This window comes from Musca autumnalis, unplaced genomic scaffold (genome assembly GCF_047663935.1).
Source record: "Musca autumnalis isolate F117 unplaced genomic scaffold, ASM4766393v1 scaffold_1, whole genome shotgun sequence".
Taxonomy (NCBI): Eukaryota; Metazoa; Arthropoda; class Insecta; order Diptera; family Muscidae; genus Musca; species Musca autumnalis.
This window is the reverse complement of record NW_027411644.1, coordinates 149,747,368-149,767,823: the sequence shown is the minus strand read 5'-3', so window position 1 is coordinate 149,767,823 and position 20,456 is coordinate 149,747,368. Positions and strand designations below refer to the sequence as shown.

General features: G+C 37.6%; 1 long non-coding RNA gene across 1 annotated transcript in view; it reads left to right on the top strand.

Moving 5' to 3' along the window:
* The window catches only part of LOC141390885 (uncharacterized), a 156,819-nt gene extending 151,851 nt beyond the window's left edge, over positions 1-4,968 (top strand). Inside the window, exon 3 of the long non-coding RNA XR_012409513.1 lies at positions 4,658-4,968. This is a non-coding gene — a long non-coding RNA (uncharacterized lncRNA). The remainder of the gene's footprint in view (positions 1-4,657) is intronic.
* The last annotated feature ends 15,488 nt before the right edge of the window (positions 4,969-20,456 follow it).

Here is a 20,456-nt window from a genome sequence, read left to right as displayed (position 1 = left end):
CACCGGTGTGTGCGGACTTCGTTGGACCGTTGCATAGAACGAAACATGGTAGGTTCTCGAAGTAGAAGGAATTAGTACTCTTGCGAAAGGCTACGGCGCAAGGAGTAGTGAGGTAATTCAGAGAGCGGATATTATTTCGCTTTGGAACCCCAAATGTGTTTATCACGGACAATGGAAGTCTATTTAACAGTCACATTTTAATGACATTTGTGCAGAGTATTGGAGTGCGCCGTCAGTTTACGCCCCATACACTAAACAAGAAAACCCAACGGAAAGGTCACACCCAACAATTAAAACAATGATGGCCCGATCGGACGAATGGATCCCGGTTATGACTCGCGCATTGAATGTCAGCACATCAGACTCAACGAGTTACAGCCTAGCGTACTTGGTACAAGGTCGAGAGCCGCGGCCAACTGCGCTGTTTGACGAAGTGGAACTGGGGACTGGCATGAACCAAAGCGATCCGGTCCCGAAAGTAAGTTGCAGGAGATCTTTAAGATTGTACGTAACCATCTAGCTAGAACAAGGCTATATACAACTTTGCCGCAAAGTTAGCACCCAAGTATGTAGGACTATACTTAATCATGGATTTTCCGTCGCCTGTTAAAGTTCACGCGGAGTGTCTACACACCGGCGACCATAAGAATGTTCACCGACTACCCCCTCTACCCCCTCAAGTGGGTAGGCTTATGAATAATTATTTCTTTTACTTGTAGGTTGGCGAAGAGACGAGAGAGGAGGCTGAAGGACAAACCATTACATCTCCACCATAACACACATTTCCCCCACACAAAACCCCTACACTTAACACGGAGGACGAAAGGCCGTGAAGGCTGATTAAGTTGTGGTATTTGTTTTTTTTTCGTTATCTTCAGTTAGTTTTGTTCTCATATATAAATATTGAATTTATTTGTTATGTGTTGTTTATTGCATAGGTGGCGTTAAATTGGGTATTGTAATGTTCTCAGTTTGAAAATGTGTTCTCAGTTTGAAAATTTTTTAGAATGAAAAATTACTTTAACATTTTTAAAATTTAAAAGATATAAATAACAGAGAACTGGTCGTTGAAACTCAGTTCATTGAATTATTTTTGGTATATTGATATGTAGCAACTTGTTCCAGAGTCTATACTCCACACATTATCATCGTCTCTTTCTTCTGCCTCTTAATTTTCTTGCATACATTCACTTAATTGGCATATCTTCTGTTTTTCTTGTACCACTCCTGATATTTCGCAAATTCAGATTTAATATGGTCCGGTTTCTTGCAGAAATAACACGATTTTAAATCTAATTTCTTCGGATATTTGAAACTTTTAAGAACTGCAATTTGATGTGGAATCTCACGCTCGCACCTTTTGCGGTATTCTTACATTAATTTGATTTTCTCCAAGTCCAATGAAAGATCTTTGTCAGGTCTTACCTCTAGAGCTGTAATTAAGCCATCGTAGCTGGATGGCAGGTTGCTTAGTAGCATTGATACTTTCCAATCTTCACTTATGCTTTGAGATCCAACAGCTTGCAATTTATCGAATAACTCCATCATGGCATTTATGTGTGATTGCATATTTCCCCCTTCGCTCATATCCATATTACATATCTTTCTCAAAAGGGTAACCTTTGAACTTAATGTTACCCGTTCATTAGAGCTGGCAAACTATCCATATCGGCCCCATTCGATTTTTTATACCCTCCACCATAGGATGGGGGTATATTAAGTTTGTCACTACGTTTGTAACTACTCGAAATAATCATTGTAGACCCCACAAAGTATATATATTCTTTATCAGCGTGCAATTCTACATCGATATAGCCATGTCCGTCCGTCTGTCCGTCTGTGGAAATCACTCTAGCGTCCGAACGGATTGACGTAGGTTGATGAAACTTTGGGAAAATATATTATATGTACGTAGGACTTTTGGTATTGAAAGCGGGCTATTTAGGTCCACGCTTTCGTATAGCCCCCATACAAAATGACGCGTGACGCGTCGTCGTTTTAAGGAATTTTTAAGATATTTGCCCCATTTTACCACCGAATTGGTTGTAATTTGGTACTTTGTGTCTCCAGAAGCCAAAAAACATTCCTACCAAAGTTGGGTTATATAGGTCCACGTTTTGGTATAGCCCCCATATAAGGCCCCATACAAAGTACGCGTCATTTTAGTATATTTTGAATGTATTTGACCCATTTGACCACCGAATTGGTTGTAATTTGGTACTTTGTGTCTCCAGAGGCCAAAAAACATTCCTACCAAAGTTGGGTTATATAGGTCCACGTTTTGGTATAGCCCCCATATAAGGCACCATATAAAGTACGCGTCATTTTAATATATTTTGAACGTATTAGACCCATTTGACCGCGGAATTGGTTGTAATTTGGTACTTTGTGTCTTAAGAGGCCAGAAAACATTCCTACCAAAGTTGGGTTATATAGGTCCACGTTTTGGTATAGCCCCCACATAAGGCCCCTTATAAAGTACGCGTCATTTTAATATATTTTGAATGTATCCGACCCATTTGACCAAAGAATCGCTTGTAACTTTGTATTTGTGTTTCCAGAGCCTAAGAAACATTTCTACCATGAAATTTTTATATAGGTCCACGTGTTGATATAACCCCCATAATACGATATCTCCCGATTTTCGATATTTTGAAGGTTTTAGCCTCATTATCACACCGAGATGGCTGAAATTTGGTATTTAATCTTCTTTAGGCTTATAAAACTTTCCCCCAGAAATTTTTAGGTATAGGTCCACGCCATCATATAGCCCCCATAGAACGGTACCTTCCGGATTTCGGTTTTTTGAAGGTTGTGGTCACATTAATCCACCGAAATGGCTGAAATTTGTGGTGGAGGGTATAAAAAGTTCGCCCCGGCCGAACTTAACGCTTTTCTTACTTGTTCGATATTTCCGTTTCAAAATATCAATAAAATCTATACTATCGTGGAATTGCCACCCCTATTTATTTACAATCCAAAAGGGCCAACAAACATGTTTTGTTAACATTTCGTATGTCATTGAAGTATCTTCTAAAACTCAATTTTAAACGTCGGTACTTTAAGTTTGCGTGCTCTCGAGGTGGAGTTTGAAGAGAATTGGTCCAGTCCGATTTGACGAAATCATTTTGTTACTGACTGGTCGGTGGAGTGTCGAGATGAGTTTAGCAATTATACCCACCATATTATGGTGGAGGGTATAAAAATAGAGAAAGTGTTTTAATACGAAACAAAATAATCATTTGAATTAAATTCCTCTAGGTCATAAAGCCCATCTGCAGTATGCCAGTAATTGCCAAACCCGAACGCAAGATCCAAGATGCAATTGGCTGGTGCCAAATTCATTGAAGTTGGTGACACTCCCAGGGATTATGCTTTGTTTAATGGTGCCCAAAAACTCTTTGGTATGATTATTACCATCGGTCAAGCCATTGTTTATGTCATGACTGGCATATATGGTGATCCATCTGAAATAGGTGTTGTTGTTTGTTGATCATCATCCAATCATTTGCCGCCGGTTTGATTGTGCTGTCTTTGGACAAATTGTTCCAACATTTGCGAAACCTTTTTGTGAGAGGGCCTTCCACAAAAAAAGGTGCTGTTATTGCCTTGGCCACACGTAACGAAAAGGTTCGTGTTTTGCGTGACGCATTCTACCATCAAAACTTGCCCAACTTTGCCTTCGTAATCTACTTCCAGGGTTTCCGTATTGGTTTACTCATCAAATCTGACCGTATTTGCGGTCAATACAGCAGCTACCCCATCAAACTAACTAAATGTTGGCCGTATCTTAACCGATCTCATACATGCCATATACTTTGTTCTTTTAAAAAGCTTTATGAAATCTTTTTATTCGCTTACACAAAAATGTTACAGGTAGAATCAATCGCGTCTGTTACATGGTGGAATTAGAAGGTGTTACATGAAATCATACCAAACGTCAAATTTGCTCACAATAATGAATTACTGTGAATTGTTTGTTTTCATATTGTATGTGCTTTTATCCACAATAATGCATTTTGACAACTGGTATGAAGATCAGCTGTTGTTGCCGCTGTACCTGTATAGTTGTGCCATGGTCTGTTAACAATTTGCTGGCTATTGTTTTACGGGTGATCTTTAGTGATGCCAAGGTTTTCGATAGTATCGATATAAAAAATTATTCATCGATATTGGCGTAAAAAATTAAGTATCGATACTATCGATATTTCCATCAATGGTTTGCCAGCTCTACCGTTCATGCTGAGCCATAAAACAATTCCAAGCGCCTCTTGCACTTTTTTCATTCCGTATGTTTATCAACTGATTATCCTCTACACATAAACTTATAATGCTTCTTTATCGCGTTTCTTCCAAGCCTCCGATTGTTCTGGCGTAAAAGACTTAAGTTTAAAGATCCAATTATAATAATTTCTTGATTGAGCTTTTCAATTCCAAAAAAAAATATATATTGTCACCCATTGTAATCCTTTTTATTTGCGAAAATCTTCCTTAATCCTTGTACGCAAGGTTAAGAACTATAGGCGCATAACCTATTGCAATGTGTTCACAGTTCAAACATTTTATTAGAATGAAGAATTATTTTTACATTTTTCAAAATTTGAAAGATATAAATTACAGAGAATAAATTGTGGTTTTTAAATATTTCTAAACAAAGTGAACAGGCAGACGATGTAAACAAGGTACCGTTGCAGCGATGACGCGAGTTACGTAGCTGAGAGAGTGGTCGACAGGGAGAAGCTGCCAATTGCCCGTGGCAGCAAAAGCTTAAAGGAGACGTGCGATCCGAAAAACAGTCGAGCAGTGATAAATCGCGGATCGTAAGTGACCAAGTGTGTGGTATGCGGGTGATATAGTTGTTGGCGGTTCCTGTGCGATATAGGCGGAGAGCACTGTGACTAATTCGTTGGAGGTTCCGGTGTGGGATTTATCGGCAAGCGGCTTGATTTTGATGGTTCCAGTGCGGGGTAAAAGGTGAGTACTCCTGTTCATATGAATTTATTCGTAGTACATTCCCTTCCAATTGTGGTTCCCAAAAACTAATTAAGTGTTCAATCTAGATCACTTTCAAATTAACCCCGGGACTGAGAAATTTTCCAATAGTTGCAATAACGAGAGGGACTCTCAGTTTAAAACATTTTGTGTATGACAGAGGGCCGATTGGTCTACAATAGCGGGGAATAACGAGAGGTCCGATTGGTCTCGCGTTAAAAGGGACTTTCACGTTTGATAGAGGGCCGATAGGTATCCAATAGCTTGTTCATAACGAGAGTGCCGATAGGTGTCGCGTTACACAGGGGCTTTCGTGTTTGACAGAGGGTCGAGGGGTCTCACGTTGGAAGGATAATTGAGTGTGTCCGAGGACCGAAAAGTCTATTCACTGCCAAAAACAAATATTCTCTCATTAGTTGTTCTGTCGCTGAGTAAAAAGGTTGTAAATTTTGTTTAATTTTCATTTGAAAGAATGGTATAAAATTAGTAAAAACAGATTTCAAATAAAAAATGAAATAGTTCGAGTATTTGTTGACGGTATTAATGACTACAATTTATTTGTGAATGAAGATATGAAAATGTGTAGAAAGAAAAATCAAAAAGTGACAAAAATATATCTGTGCCTGAGTTGTGTTTAATTGTCTTTCACTTCTTAAATAAAAAGAATCTCCGAATGTTTCTTGCAAATTTTGTGCATTATTTCATTTTGTCTATTATTAGTTAATAGAAATCGTATGCAAGTGATCGAAATAACAAGAAAAAGAATGTATGTATAACTTAAACATCTGTTGTTGTTTCATAATGTTCTCCAACATAAACATGTCTTCGGTATAACCCTGCAAGCAAAAACGATCGCGGAAGTGGCTTAGGCGTGTCGTCCATGGCGATGAAAATAGTCGTGGCGATTGTCGCGGAAGTCACCCTGATGTGACCTCCGTTGTGAAGAAATGAACCACGCCGGCGTGACGTCTTGGAGCTACATCCCATAATTTTGGCATATAAGAGTCGTTTAGCCAGAATGTATGTGAACTTCGTAGGCCAACTTTGTAAGCATGGAGGTCTCATACTTGCTGTAAACACTATACGTCTTGAATGTTGGATTCTGCGCGCAAAAGACCTTGTGAAAGTCCACACTAGAAACTGTAAGGAATGCGTCGTATATAAGGGAAAGTTTCAAAATCCAATCATGGCTCCGTTAGCTGATGAAAAAACTAGTTTCAGTCGGTCTTTCACCAATACAGGAGTTGATTTCGTAGGGCCGTTTGAAATAAAAAGTTTCTCTGGAAGATATTGCCGTATCACAAAGGGTTTTCTTGTCAGGTCAATGGTCAGACAAAATATAGATTCGAAGAGTTCTCTACGCTACGCGAAGATTTATCTGCCCTGACGACGGTTTTTTTTATCGGTGGTCCGGTACAGACCTTGGCGTAACCGAAGGAAGTGTCCCAAGCAGATAGTGATATTTGAAGGCTCTGCAACTTGAGTTCTGCTTACGCTGGAAGGAAGAATATCTCCGAGAAATGCACAAGAGGTATACATGGAAAAACCCTCAACCAGTTATTCAAGTAAACGATTTGGTGGTTATTCGCAACGAGCCACTGGGTCAAAATGACTGGCAGTTGGGGTGAGTAGTAAAGGTATTCTGGGGTCCAGATGATAGAGTGCGAGTGGCGGAACTTAAAACACAAGATGGTATAATTACTCGCCGGTCCACAAAATGCTTGGGGTGAGTAGTAAAGGTATTCTGGGGTCCAGATGATAGAGTGCGAGTGGCGGAACTTAAAACACAAGATGGCATAATTGCTCGCCGGTCCACAAAATGAGTCTTCTGTCACATTACTCCTATGATGCTCTCTCATGTCTCTAGTAATTCCTAATATTATTTTCCTTCATTTCTCTCCCCTTGTGTTTCTCTTCAACAGGATTGCTAATTTTAATGAAAATCACCCGTGTTCCAGCTTCACACGCTTCCATTTAATAAGCGATTGTTCCCGATTCCTATCTCTGTTCATAGCAGCCAGACGCCATAAGGTGGACGAGTTGAAGTTGTGTAAAAATTGTCTGGCGCAATCCAATGAGCGCTTTGACTGCCCTAGCGCTGAACGATGTCGAAGATGCCGAGGGATCATCACTCACTGTTGCAGCCAGTCGATGCAGGAAACGTGTGGTTCCCCATGACATCTATCGTCCGTATGTACCACAAACAAGACAAGTGGTGCGAACTTGTTCGGGTGGCCATCGATCATCCATTACCATGGACGCAGCGTTGGCATTCAAGTGTGAGATACGACGAGGATACACTTCACTGGAATTACGCCATCGTGAGTATGATCGTGACGTAGAACAGCTCAGGTGCGTTGTAGAAGACACTCGCTACGGCAAAACGCCATCAGCCCCGCTTGACGACACCTGGAAGCGTGACCATCCGATAGTAGGCCGTGCTAAGGTGGCTGATCGAAGTTGGGATCATCCTTCCTAATATGAGATGATTTTAGGCCGTGACGTCGCACATTAGATCTTAACAGGAAACGTGATTGGACGACCAGGACAAATTCTTATCCAACATACATTGTTCGAGCCAGCACCAGTGTGACCAGATTTGAAAAAGTGTTGCAGCTAAATCAGCATTAAAATAATGCTAAAAAATACTTAAATAAATATTAAAATGCCAAAAAATAATGCTAAATTTAAAAACCTTATTTTTTAATAAAATATACCCTCCACCACAGTATAGAATGTATATAAGGTTGGTTTCCGTTTGTAGCGCACTGAACTAATCATAAAGTATAAAATTCTTAGTCGATCTATGCATGTCTGAAAACTTGAGATAGGGCACTGAATTTTTGAAGAGATGCGTCTTTTGTTTGCATTCGGGTCAAGTTCGAAGATGGACTAGATCGGTCCATGTTTTGATACATCCCCTATAAAACGGTTACATTTTACATTTTATTAGCTATGATTTGGTATTTAAGGTTCCAAAAACCTTCTCCACCAAAAAATGTGGACATAGAGTCCACGTTTTGGAGTAGGTTCCATAAAAAGGTACCGGCTAATTAAATTTATTTTGGGTGTCATTTGGGTTCAAAGTGGTTAAACAACTTCTTCACCATAAATCAAGGACACATGCCCAATTTTTGGTTTTTTTTATTTTGCTATTTACATCTTCGGGCAAAATTGGATATCATTTGGTATTTAAAGTTCGCTGTGGTTAAAAACTGCTCCATCGAAAATTGAGTACATAGGCTCAAGTTTTGCTGTAGCTCCCATATAACGGTACCGCCCGATCGCAGGTAGTTTCAAGTTTTTAGATTACTGAATTATTAAGTATTTGGGGTTCCTAATTGTCAAAAAACTTCTCCACCTAAAATAGTGCCATTGGTAACAAAACGAAAAACAGTTGTTCTATTCAATTCAACCAAAATCAGATTTTTTAATAAAAAGGTACTAAAATATCTCAGATTTCGTGGATAGAATAATGCTAAATTTATAATGGAAAAATGCTAAGAAAAATGCTAAATGCCAAATGGAAATTTTGCGGCTAAATACAAAAAAATAAAGCTAAATGCGAAAATGCTAAAATGGCCACACTGGCCAGCACTCTTTGGTGAGGGACGTAAAGGAGAGGTCAGACCAATACCTGTCCCGCGACGCTCTCTAAAGACCACAAAGGAGGAGATCGAATAAATACGTGCTCCTATCAGTATTTTTGCTTTTTTGTTACTATTCACTATTTGTAAGATAAGCTAAACCTAGCCAAGCAAGACTGACGGTGGCGTGTAAAAAGTTAAATGGCTCTGTTGTCAACTTTGTTCTGTCATTCTTTTCGTAAACAGGTAAACATCTTGTTTTGTTAAGCAAAAGTAAAAGAATCGATTGTTGACACGAAAACGCGACAAAATCGCTTAGTTGTCAATGAGCGACATTTCTGAGCGACATTTTTGCAGAACATTTCGAAGCTGAAAAACGTCATCTTGTGGTACTTTTATAGCGGCTCTTAAAATAAAGGACGAAAAGGACATTGAAGAAAGCGAGTTAGAAGGTCGAAGTTCTCTTCGAAAATAATCCCCATTCGATTTGACTGAAGACCATCCCAAAAATAAGCTAAAGCAACGGTGAACAAAGATTTAACGCTAATTCCTGATGGCTCACAGGGTCTCTAGCAAAAAATTCATCACGCCATAACGCGGAAGTTCGACTCACGGCGGATCTATCCTTCGGGGTTCTTAATATACCCACTAAGGCCTTTCTTCCCCAAGAGGAATTTTCCTTGCCCCAGACTTTCACCTCCATTTTGTTGCACAGTGTTATCACAGGCAAAATACAAAATTTAAAAATGTATTAAAAACACAAACATTTTTAGAAAAACTGCAAAATATGAATGAAAAGTGAACGTTTCAACGATTAGCATACATTCAAAGCACAGTAAATTTTTTTCTCTTTCATTTCAGTTACATTTGTTGTCCATTGTTTCGAATTCGCACACAAATCTAGAAACTAAAACCAAATGTCAGCCTGTAAGTCTGTATACCAAAAAGTTAATTTGCCAGGCCTTTCTCTCATTAATTTTGAAAATAGAAAATTTGCAAAATTTATTGTAAACACCAAATTGGAAACACCAATTCCTAAATGATTTCTTGTAGCGAGAATGAATGATCTTTTGCCTATAAATGCCAAAAATAACGTTCATTCCATTTAACTATTAACAAGTAAAAAGTCGTTAAGTTCGACCAGGACGAACTTTTTATACCCTCCACCATTCCTTTCACAATTTTAGGTAGAAAACTTTTTCGACCACATTGCCTAAATTATCTAATTTAAAGAATGTGTTCAGCCAGGTGAAAGGTACCATCTACGGGGCTATATCAAAGTGTGGACCTATCTTTAAAATCTTTGGCTCGAAAGTTTTATAACTACAGGGAACCTCAAAAGTCAAATTACGGGTAGTTTCGTCAAACAATGTAGCTAAGATCCCCAAAATACCGAAAATCGGGAGGTACCGTTATGTGGGAGCTATACCAAAACATGGGGCTATGTTGTGAAGAAGTTTCGTGACCACTGAAAACTTCAAATGTCAAATTACAGCTAGTTTGAGTTTTGGTGGATATTTGTCGTGATCACAGAAAACCTCAAATGTAAAATTACAACTAGTTCGCTTAAAAATTGTAGTTAAAACCCTCAAAATACCGAAAATTAGCAGGTACAGTATCAATTTTGTGTCACAGTGCATTCAGTAGTCATTCCCAGAATGACTTCTCATAGGAAACAGGAAGAGTCTTCTGGCAGAAGATTTGTACGACTTATATTAAAAAAAACTTGAACGCTTGTCATAGAATTTTACTATACTTACTTTAAAATTTGGTGTCACGAATTTAATGTTTATATTTCTATATATATATATAGAAAAAAATTTACCCACACTCTAGTTTTTCCACTCCTCCGACTCCTGCACAATTTGCCAAACTCCGACTCCGAAACCCTATTAAAAACATGGACAAAGACATAGAACTATAAAGAATAGTAAAGATGCATAATGCAAAAATATTTATGAAAAAAATAGTCTGTTCCTTTACTTTTAAAACTGCTCTAAAATAAATTGTATACCTTTTAAAGTAAAGGAACGATTTGCAGATTACAAATGGTAGCCTCAGGTACGTAAAGGAACAGAGCAAAAGTATGTAAACCATAGACTCTATGGAGTCTATGGCATAGACTAATGAATGTATAGACAAGCGATGCTCGCCTTCATACTTAAAAGTGTAAACAAACCACACGTATTCTCTGGAAAGGGTATTATAAGTTTGTTTTGGCAAAAATTCATGTAACACCGCGAAATATTTGAGACCCCCAATGTGGTATCATATCTCGACTAGATAAAGCGATTTTGAGATGTGTGTCCGTCCGTCTGTCCATTATAAATTGTAATCAATCGTCATGAAATTTTGTATGGAGGTCGGGTTGAGACCAGAATAGATCCCTATTTTTATTGGACCAAAAACAAAATATTTATCCAATTTTGTAGCGGCTCTGTAGGTCGCAATAATAATCCGATCAACGAGAACTTTTAAAGGTAAGGGTCTATGACAGAGAAAAAGCTTGCAATTTGAGATGGCGACTAGGTAATATTTAAAGGAAATTATGAAAATTTTTAATATACAGCTTATATCTTTATTCCTGGAAGAGACATCCCGGGTAAGTAGGCTATACTTGGAAGAGGAACGCTTGACCTTTCTATTGATGTCAATTGTGTGGGTATACATGATAAGATAACAGAGTTACAGCCTAATATACCCAGTTATTTGTTTGTAGTGTAATCATAAACACGCTAGAGGTCGCAATTATACCTCAATAATCAGGAAATTTTGCGCGAGGTAAGAGTTTAGGCAGAATAAGATGCCTTTAATTTTCAATGATGATCTGATATTAATTAGCGGGTGAAAAGGACCATTACTTTTGTATGAAAAATAAAAATATATGTTTGGCCTATATTTTATTTCCTGGAGGACATATACCGGCAAAGTAGACTACATATGGATAAAGAACTACTGACCTTTCCCCCTGACGCAAACTGCAATAACGTGTCTGCTAGATAACGGGCCTACTGCTTAATATATAATGTGTTTTGTATATAGAACCACATTTTCTTATTCCCAGTTTTTGCATTTTTGCAAATTACATGGCGCGCTAACGTTATAATTGTCCATTTGGATTTTTATGTATTCATTGCAGCATGGATCGCTTTGCCACCCGTTTTTAAAACTATTCCCCAGTCGGGCAACATCAAATTTTCAACGGTGGAAAAATACCTTTCAGTAATGTTGGCGACATTTCCTGAGTATTTCAGCCATGTAAAACTTCTATACAAGTAGTGTCTTAGGACACGTCGTTCGAACTCGGAGATAAGCTGTGGGTCTCATATAATTGAGCGAATATGTATCGGGGTACACTTACTCATTGATATGAGTGAAGTCTCCATCGTCCCTTCTGGGATGTTTGTGAAACAATTATTATATTATTATTTCAGCTAGGTGCGAGACGGTACCAGAATCCACAAAGTTATTTCTTACAATAAGTTTATTTGTTCCATAAAGAAATTTTGATTTGTGGAAAGCTAATTCCCAGGTGCAGTGGTGTAGGGTATCACATGGTCGGCCCCGTCCGACTATAGCCTTGGCTTATTTGTTTTTGATTTGCCACTGTTTAGCAATGGAAAGAGTATCTTACCACTACTAATACACCAACTTTTCTGAGTAGCTATAGACTATAGTAACTACCCAGCAAACCAAAATCGGAAGAAACACCAGAGTTCGGACCGAATTCGGTCCGAAAGTCGGATGAAACGTCCGAGTTCGGATCCGAATTCGGTCCGAACTCTAACCAAAAGTCATATGGCGTGGTTGACGTGTTCTCTGACCGAAATTCGGATGAAAATCGGATGTTTTAGCCGACTTTCGGACCGAATTCGGTGCGAACTCTGATGAACTATCGTATAAATTTCTGATATTTTGACCGACTTTCGGACAGACATCGGTCCGAATTCGGAAGTAAAATCTTTTGAAATTCGAAAGTGTTTGCCGACTTTCGGACCTAATTTGGTCCGAAGTCAGATGAACTATCGTATGAACTTCTGATTTATTTACCAGCATTCGACCAGAATTTGTTTTTAATATTAAATGATGTTGAAAATACACAGTTAAATCATGAAATATCCAAATCCTATAAAAGTTTATATACAATAAACATATTCAAGGTTTTAATATCATCTTATATCTTATGCTATGTTAAATGCGCGACTTTGTGGAAAAACAAACTGTGGAGAACAAATTCGTCAACACGATCTGTGAAATATGTAAAACAATTGTTATTAATATATGAAAAAATACATGTCTTCACATGCAAAAAATGTTGATATATATGAAAGTGTTAAGAAACTTAACTTTGACCATATACAAATATAAAACATATGACTTTCCACGGAATAGTGTTGAAGTTTGACGAAGAAAATCTTTACTTGCATAAACTTCATAAAAATAAAGAAATATGTATGCAACCGATCACTATAAATAACATTTAAACACTATCGTGCATCAACACGCATAACAAAAATAAACCAAATTTGTTCTCCGATACAGAAATTAAAACCCGAGCACTCAATTTTTTATTCATATTGCATCAACATCGGCACATCAACAATTACACATTTACAATGTGCGAGCGAAATATGTACAATTCATTTCTCTCTGCTTATTTTGCCACAGCAGCACAAGAGAAAATAGAACAAGTAAGAAAAGCGTTAAGTTCGGTCGGGCCGAACTTCTAATACCCTCCACCACAAATTTCAGCCATTTCGGTGGATTAATGTGGCCACAACCTTCAAAATACCGAAATTCGGAAGGTACCGTCTATGGGGGCTATATGATGGCGTGGACCTATACCTACGAATTTCTGGGGGAAAGTTTTATACCCCAAACGAAGACTAAATACCAAATTTCAGCCATCTCGGTGTGATAATGAGGCTAAAACGTTCAAAATATCGAAAATCGGGAGATATTGTTTTATGGGGCCTATATCAACACGTGGACCTATGTAAACATTTTATGGTAGAAATGTTTCTTAGCCTCTGGAAACACAAAATACAAAGTTACAACCGATTCTTTGGTCAAATGGGTCTAATACATTCAAAATATATTAAAATGACGCGTACTTTATAAGGGGTCTTATGTGGGGGCTATACCAAAACGTGGACCAATATAACCCAACTTTGGTAGGAATGTTTTCTGGCCTATGAAGACACAAAATACCAAATTACAACCAATTCTGTGGTCAAATGGGTCTAATACACTCAAAATATATTAAAATGACGCGTACTTTATATGGGGCCTTATATGGGGGCTATACCAAAACGTGGACCTATATAACCCAACTTTGGTAGGAATATTTTTTGGCCTCTGGAGACACAAAGTACCAAATTACAACCAATTCGGTGGTAAAATGGGCCAAATATCTTAAAAATTCCTTAAAACGACGACGCGTCACGCGTCATTTTGTATGGGGGCTATACGAAAGCGTGGACCTACATAGCCCGCTTTCAATACCAAAAGTCCTACGTAAATATAACATATTTTCCCAAAATTTCATCAACCTACGTCAATCCGTTCGGACGCTAGAGTGATTTCCACAGACGGACAGACGGACGGACATGGCTATATCGATGTAGAATTGCACGCTGATCAAGAATATATATACTTTGTGGGGTCTACAATGATTATTTCGAGTAGTTACAAACGTAGTGACAAACTTAATATACCCCCATCCTATGGTGGAGGGTATAAAAATTACCTTCAGGGAGGGAGAGAGAGGACGGGAAAAAGTTCGTCAGACTAGTCGGACAGAGTTCGGACCGATTTCGGTCAGACACGTCGGAATAAACTTCCGACGTCCCGTAGGACGTCCGACATTGTGTTTGCTGGGTATAGAGTCTATAGCAGCGATAGGCACCATTTACTTCTATTGCATACTTTTGGGGGTATCATTGTGTGAGTTCATGTTTCTTCAATTAGTTGAATTGTGTGTGTAGAGAACAAACAAACCACACGTATTCCCTCTTTATTTCTGATTTGGAGAGTGTCTTACCACTACTAATACACCAACTATTCTGAGCACCCCTGGCCTATAGTCTATAGCAGAATTCCGCAGCCCTTTACTCACGAGCAAGCAAAGAGAGCTTCTCTCTCCACTAACTAATTGAAAAACTATGCACTGACAACAGTGTTTGCTCAAATTGTTGTTGTTGTGTGCCGATTTCTGGTCTATAGTATAGAATCTATACCATAGCCGACCAAGAAGAGCGAGCGCTTAAATTGTTTATGTGTGGGTAAAATTACACTGACAGAACAGGGTGATGATTTTCATATTGAGTGTGAAATGAAAAATATATTGTTGGCGCGTTCGCTTTGTATGACTTAAATTAAAAATAATATAAATAACTTCATAATTTGAAAAGTATTTTTCTTCATATGTTAATTTTTTTGAGAGAAAAAACAAATTGTATATAAAAATGATTTTTTAAGACTTTCTAAGCATACATACATTTTTTATTGCTGCATTGCAGACGAGGCATTCTGCGTCATTAAAAATATTAATACAAAACAAAAATCATTTTCAAATTCTTCCCTCCACATATTTGCTGTACAACTGCAAAATCTTTTCTGTGTACCCAAAAATAAACAAATAAAGCGGCATCAACCTGCTTGCATGAAATTCAGTACAAGACTGAAGTAAAAAAATCAAAACATTTGCTCTCTTACTTTGCGTTCGGGTCGCGTGTGTGTGATTTCCCGAAAAACTTCGTAACCAAATCAATACCCACGAACGGGTTTGATCTATACTATAGACCAGGGTCGCGCTGTCTTTGCAAAGAAGTATAGTGAGGGCGCCCACTGAGTTGTTTTTGCATTTGCTTCTCTCTCTCACGTACAGTGTACGTGTAAATCATAGATGGGCTTTCTCGCACGCCAGCGTTGCTGTGGTTTGTTTCTCTTTTTCGTTGTTACAACATAAATACACATTTACGGGTTGTTTTGTTATTTTATTTTTAATAAAATCGTTTTTTGTAATTGTTTAGATGTCGTCTGTGTGTTAAAAATATTAAAAAAGTAAAACAATTCTAACAAAAACGTTGTTTTATTTTTCCCTTAAAAAATATTTAAGAGTAATTTTGACCATCTATGGTGTAAATAAACAAACGATGAATATCACGTGGTTGTTGTTTTTTTCACCCATGCATACACATATGCTGTAGTATTGATGGAAATATTATGGGCGACGCTGCTATAGACCAAGAAATCCTCTCAGTAAATTTCTCTAACTCAATGAGAATTTAGTCAGTTTACGAGGTACTCAATTTTTAAAATGGCAATAACTATCCATTTTTGAACTATTTATGATGGTAAAAGACATTATGTGGGTAATCTTGTCCGGTTCTATATTAGAGGTGGGCGCCTGTCGTGCTGTGAGTAGTGCGTGTTCGTGCCTTCTCGAAAAACGCCGTGTTTGTGCGTGTCGTGCCGGAATGCATTTTTGGCCGTGCGTGATCGTGTTTTTTTGTTCGACACGGTTTTGCACGACACAACTAAACACGATCTGCACTATGTGACACGATCGTGCTAAATTTTTGGTCTCCCTTTAGAAGTCGTGCAAGACACCTTACTAAACACCAACATCGAACAAGAATATAAAACCGACCAAAACATTCCTAAAATTATTTGCTTTGTTTTTGTAGTCTGGTACTTATTGCCGTTTTGTTATGGAGAGGCCATAGTATGAGTGAAAAAAGATGATGTTTGTTTGCCATTTGTTTTGTTCATGAGAGAAGCAAATACAAAAACTACTCTGAGGGTTAACGCAATATACTATCTTTGCAAATCAGATGTTTATCTGACTGTATTATCTGTTATGGATGATGTTATTGAAAAACATCCTCTTCCCGAATTGAGAAATCTGAATGATTGCCCAAAAAACGTTGTAAGATATTTTAAACACTCGGAGCTAAACAACAAATTGTCTAAAATGTTAAAACAAGATAAAAGAACACGTTGAAATTCAACATATATTATGCTTGAGAGCATATACCAAGTCCAGAATGAGATTAAGAGTATTTTGCTACAAAATAATGAGTTGCATCGTATATCTGACTTAAAGTTTTCATTGCTTTAAGTCAAACGAAGACTAAATACCAAATTTCAGCCATCTCGGTGTGATAATGAGGCTAAAACGTTCAAAATATCGAAAATCGGGAGATATTGTTTTATGGGGCCTATATCAACACGTGGACCTATGTAAACATTTTATGGTAGAAATGTTTCTTAGCCTCTGGAAACACAAAATACAAAGTTACAACCGATTCTTTGGTCAAATGGGTCTAATACATTCAAAATATATTAAAATGACGCGTACTTTATAAGGGGTCTTATGTGGGGGCTATACCAAAACGTGGACCAATATAACCCAACTTTGGTAGGAATGTTTTCTGGCCTATGAAGACACAAAATACCAAATTACAACCAATTCTGTGGTCAAATGGGTCTAATACACTCAAAATATATTAAAATGACGCGTACTTTATATGGGGCCTTATATGGGGGCTATACCAAAACGTGGACCTATATAACCCAACTTTGGTAGGAATATTTTTTGGCCTCTGGAGACACAAAGTACCAAATTACAACCAATTCGGTGGTAAAATGGGCCAAATATCTTAAAAATTCCTTAAAACGACGACGCGTCACGCGTCATTTTGTATGGGGGCTATACGAAAGCGTGGACCTACATAGCCCGCTTTCAATACCAAAAGTCCTACGTAAATATAACATATTTTCCCAAAATTTCATCAACCTACGTCAATCCGTTCGGACGCTAGAGTGATTTCCACAGACGGACAGACGGACGGACATGGCTATATCGATGTAGAATTGCACGCTGATCAAGAATATATATACTTTGTGGGGTCTACAATGATTATTTCGAGTAGTTACAAACGTAGTGACAAACTTAATATACCCCCATCCTATGGTGGAGGGTATAAAAATTACCTTCAGGGAGGGAGAGAGAGGACGGGAAAAAGTTCGTCAGACTAGTCGGACAGAGTTCGGACCGATTTCGGTCAGACACGTCGGAATAAACTTCCGACGTCCCGTAGGACGTCCGACATTGTGTTTGCTGGGTATAGAGTCTATAGCAGCGATAGGCACCATTTACTTCTATTGCATACTTTTGGGGGTATCATTGTGTGAGTTCATGTTTCTTCAATTAGTTGAATTGTGTGTGTAGAGAACAAACAAACCACACGTATTCCCTCTTTATTTCTGATTTGGAGAGTGTCTTACCACTACTAATACACCAACTATTCTGAGCACCCCTGGCCTATAGTCTATAGCAGAATTCCGCAGCCCTTTACTCACGAGCAAGCAAAGAGAGCTTCTCTCTCCACTAACTAATTGAAAAACTATGCACTGACAACAGTGTTTGCTCAAATTGTTGTTGTTGTGTGCCGATTTCTGGTCTATAGTATAGAATCTATACCATAGCCGACCAAGAAGAGCGAGCGCTTAAATTGTTTATGTGTGGGTAAAATTACACTGACAGAACAGGGTGATGATTTTCATATTGAGTGTGAAATGAAAAATATATTGTTGGCGCGTTCGCTTTGTATGACTTAAATTAAAAATAATATAAATAACTTCATAATTTGAAAAGTATTTTTCTTCATATGTTAATTTTTTTGAGAGAAAAAACAAATTGTATATAAAAATGATTTTTTAAGACTTTCTAAGCATACATACATTTTTTATTGCTGCATTGCAGACGAGGCATTCTGCGTCATTAAAAATATTAATACAAAACAAAAATCATTTTCAAATTCTTCCCTCCACATATTTGCTGTACAACTGCAAAATCTTTTCTGTGTACCCAAAAATAAACAAATAAAGCGGCATCAACCTGCTTGCATGAAATTCAGTACAAGACTGAAGTAAAAAAATCAAAACATTTGCTCTCTTACTTTGCGTTCGGGTCGCGTGTGTGTGATTTCCCGAAAAACTTCGTAACCAAATCAATACCCACGAACGGGTTTGATCTATACTATAGACCAGGGTCGCGCTGTCTTTGCAAAGAAGTATAGTGAGGGCGCCCACTGAGTTGTTTTTGCATTTGCTTCTCTCTCTCACGTACAGTGTACGTGTAAATCATAGATGGGCTTTCTCGCACGCCAGCGTTGCTGTGGTTTGTTTCTCTTTTTCGTTGTTACAACATAAATACACATTTACGGGTTGTTTTGTTATTTTATTTTTAATAAAATCGTTTTTTGTAATTGTTTAGATGTCGTCTGTGTGTTAAAAATATTAAAAAAGTAAAACAATTCTAACAAAAACGTTGTTTTATTTTTCCCTTAAAAAATATTTAAGAGTAATTTTGACCATCTATGGTGTAAATAAACAAACGATGAATATCACGTGGTTGTTGTTTTTTTCACCCATGCATACACATATGCTGTAGTATTGATGGAAATATTATGGGCGACGCTGCTATAGACCAAGAAATCCTCTCAGTAAATTTCTCTAACTCAATGAGAATTTAGTCAGTTTACGAGGTACTCAATTTTTAAAATGGCAATAACTATCCATTTTTGAACTATTTATGATGGTAAAAGACATTATGTGGGTAATCTTGTCCGGTTCTATATTAGAGGTGGGCGCCTGTCGTGCTGTGAGTAGTGCGTGTTCGTGCCTTCTCGAAAAACGCCGTGTTTGTGCGTGTCGTGCCGGAATGCATTTTTGGCCGTGCGTGATCGTGTTTTTTTGTTCGACACGGTTTTGCACGACACAACTAAACACGATCTGCACTATGTGACACGATCGTGCTAAATTTTTGGTCTCCCTTTAGAAGTCGTGCAAGACACCTTACTAAACACCAACATCGAACAAGAATATAAAACCGACCAAAACATTCCTAAAATTATTTGCTTTGTTTTTGTAGTCTGGTACTTATTGCCGTTTTGTTATGGAGAGGCCATAGTATGAGTGAAAAAAGATGATGTTTGTTTGCCATTTGTTTTGTTCATGAGAGAAGCAAATACAAAAACTACTCTGAGGGTTAACGCAATATACTATCTTTGCAAATCAGATGTTTATCTGACTGTATTATCTGTTATGGATGATGTTATTGAAAAACATCCTCTTCCCGAATTGAGAAATCTGAATGATTGCCCAAAAAACGTTGTAAGATATTTTAAACACTCGGAGCTAAACAACAAATTGTCTAAAATGTTAAAACAAGATAAAAGAACACGTTGAAATTCAACATATATTATGCTTGAGAGCATATACCAAGTCCAGAATGAGATTAAGAGTATTTTGCTACAAAATAATGAGTTGCATCGTATATCTGACTTAAAGTTTTCATTGCTAGAACTTCTATTAGGTTTTCAAAGAGTGTTCCGATACATTTAGCTTGGAAAAGTACCCTTCTATGCACATTTTTGCCCTTTGGTCTAAAAAACTTTTGAAAGTCTGCTCAATTAATACCACTTACTACCAATTCATGAAAGATTTGAAAGCTAAAACTAAATGGCAAAAAGACGAAAAATGAAAATGTCTCCAATTGACAATTGTCTTTGTTATCTGTCTATACATTCATTAGTCTATGGTAAACATTTTATTAACAACAGAGGTATGATGTTAATGTTAAAAAAAAAAAAAAAACAAATTAAAGCAAAGATTTAAATACATAAAGATTGGAAAACTCAATTGTCAACATTTGTCAATAGATGGAGTTAAGCTCTGTTGTTACGATATCATAACAACATTCTGTTAAGTAGTTAACCATTTCGGGCGGTTTTAACCGCCAAGTTCATATTCAATGAACTGGAAACTGCTATGCAATAAAATCCTGAGTCCAACCTTTTACTTTCC